Here is a 3084-nt window from a genome sequence, read left to right on the forward strand (position 1 = left end):
AGAAAATTTCTCCTGTGAGGTGCTTTTGAGGAAGAATATTTTAAATAATAATAAGAGAGGGAGGAAAAAAAGAGCAAGAAAGAGGGATGCAAGAAAAGAAAGACAAAAAGAGTAAAATATTAAAAAGAAAATAAATAAAAGGAAAAGGACAGAGGTGTGAGGGAGGAGGTGAACGATAGGGGAGATCCAGGAGCAGAAGTTGAAACTAATAAAACTCTTGTTAAAGTACTTGCTCAGGATCATGGTGTCACAAGATCTCTTACTTTGGAAGCCAAAGAGTTTCATTCCTAAATGAGTTAAAGAGCATTTACCTCTGTCGTGTTCTATTCATCAAGCCACAAGTCGAGAGTCTCTAACATGAAACTATTTGTTTGCTTACACAACCAGCTGGGTGCAATTTCACGACTGAGATATCTATCTGAAAGCGCCTCTCATTTATTATCCTTACTTGTCAGTGAATCCATTTTCCAACTTTTTTCCACCTCCAAGCCCATTCTTTCTTCCTTCATTGAAGGCTCTGGGTTTAAATGCTCCCTTAAGCATTTCAGCACAGCCCCTTCTCACTGTCTGAGCACCTTCAGCGCAAAATAGCCGGGGAACAAGTCTGAAACTGTAAAGATGGGAAAGGTGACCACTTCCCGAGGGGATCCCACTTCAAAGACCCTGCCTTTTTTTCCTCCCTGCGTTTCCCCAAGGCGTCTCTGACAGTGCTATGGAGTCACCTACAGCTCTTCTCTTTCTAAGTGAGGGCATCCCTGCTGGACATTTTCCCATGGCCGTCCCAGTACAAGGTGCGGCCACCTGAAAAACAAAATTACATTTTTTGTCTGTGAGAAGGATAGGAAAGGCCCCCTCCCTGACACTGCCGGAGCCACAAAAGGTGGGACCCTGGCTACTCCTGCTAGACCGGTTTTAATGGTGACTGGGATGCAAGGGCTGGTGTGTGGAGCAGGGTGGTGCAGGTACTCCAGAGAAGGCTTGAGGACAGATGTCAGGATCTCTCCTTTGGCGTCCACGTGGCCCCCACTAGAAATAAAAAGACACTACATGTAACAGGCCAAATCACTTTATAGAAGTAATTGCGAGGAAAGACAAGAATTATAAAAGGACAGTGGGAAATTTTATCTCCCCGTCTTTTCCTTAGCTCAAATTTTGTAAAATCAGGGTAACGTGAGTAACGTTTCAAAGCTGGACTGTCTGGCTGACAAGAGATTCGCTGTTAGTAATCTCAGTGATGGCTGTATAATAGTGTATATGCACCTCCTCTCCTAGCAGAACCCTCCACCAAACTTCAAGCAACGGATCAAATCCAAAACTACAGGTATAAAATAACCCCCGGTTGTTAAAAGGGGAAAAAACAAAGGAAGAAAGGGGACCAGCAGGTGGGGGGAGGCTCCTCAGAGAAGAAGCGGGTTGGTGCCTGTAAGCTATGCTATTGTGTTACTTAGGAAGGTATTTGCTGTGTATGACGTTTAAGGTGGATCTTAGCACGGCTGGACCAAACAAAGCCCAGACCAAAGGGCGGGGGTCACGGTCGACCCCACTGAGGAGCGAGATGTGTGTGTGTGCGTGTCAGAGACTCTGCAGCAGCCCGAGTGCATGTGCGTGCGTGTGCCAGGAGTCAACCTAGGCTGCATCCCGCTCAGCGAGGGCTGATTAGCATTTCCCAGCAGCCGTGTACCAGCGCTGACAACTAACAGAGATATCCAGCTCATCATTAGGCCTTCTCCTTTTGTCTGCAAACTCCCGCAGCAGCCCAGACCCCCGCGCCTCTGCTGCCCACACCGCTGCTGCGTGCAGCCTGCGTGCAGCGCTTCGTGCCCTGCTGTCCGGCCGCAAGCTGCCGCCCCACCTGCCGCTGCCTGCAGCCAGCCCTTCCCGTTCACCTCCCCGACACGTAATTTATACATACATACATACATGCATACATACATACATATACACACACCCCTTCCTTCCCCTTAGGATGCTGAAGTGGGGGGTGCTGCCCTTGGCCCCCAGCCTCTCTATTTCGCTCAGGGTTCACAGCAAGTCAGGACTGCTCTTTTTCACCTTGTTTTCTCATTTTTCCTCTATCTGCGCTGCGGATCGGGTGCGCCGGTGGCTTCCTTCAACAAACACACGGGTCGCCCCATTTGCTCTCCTTTTGTCTTTCCCCCACCCGGGGTTCTTTTTGAGAGGTGAGATATCCTTGAAACGCTGAAGCAGCTCCACGCAAAGAGCAGATAAAGAAGGAGTTGGGATTTTAATTCACAGGCCACTAAAGCGCTTTAAGCTCCCAGTTTTGAGCCAAACTGCATTTCTTAGCGTCTGGAGAGCCACATCAACTTCCAGCAAGTAGCTGAGACTCCCTGAAGTGATACAAAAAAATAGCAGGTACTTTCTTTTTCCCCCTGAGAGCCACACAAATTGGTCCATGTTGACAGATGTTTGTAACTTAGTAACTTCTTTAAGTTTTTTCTTCTATTTCCCGCCCTCCCCTCCTCTAAGCCTTCTTCCGAGCTTGCTTTGTTGTTTTAAAATATGCATGTCTCTCAGGAATGCAAGTCACGAGTCCAAACTTCGTGTCCAACCTCCCACAAGAAATGATCCTTTTATAGGGAACCCGATATGTCTCAATCTGCACTTCACTCAAAGCCATCTGGATATAGGGCACTGGTGCCTGCTCAAAAATAACTCTGCTGAAACGTCTTTCACCTAAAAAATCCCCATGAATGACTCCAGGGAAGAAATGTATCTCCCATAATTAAAGGCGGCAGCGCTCTGAGGTGAATGAAGCCTGGAGGAAAAGAAAAGGAAGGGGGGAAAAGAAAAAAAAAAAAAAAAAAAAAAAAAAAAAAGGAGGTGTGTGGGGAAGCAGAGAGCGAGAGATATTTTTTATTTCTCTGTTGGTTGCACTGGGCCGAGATTAGCAGCAGGTTTGTCAAGACGAGCCTCTATGGCAGCTTCGGGTGCGTGGGGAGGACGCGTCAGCTCATGAGGAGCGGAGAAGAGGAGAGATTAAGGAGCAGAGCCTAACTCCGAGAAAGAGTAAGTGACCCTCAGTACAATGCAGGAGCCAGGGGACTGCCGAGCTTTGAATCA

This window comes from Poecile atricapillus, chromosome Z (genome assembly GCF_030490865.1).
Source record: "Poecile atricapillus isolate bPoeAtr1 chromosome Z, bPoeAtr1.hap1, whole genome shotgun sequence".
NCBI classification, from domain to species: domain Eukaryota; kingdom Metazoa; phylum Chordata; class Aves; order Passeriformes; family Paridae; genus Poecile; species Poecile atricapillus.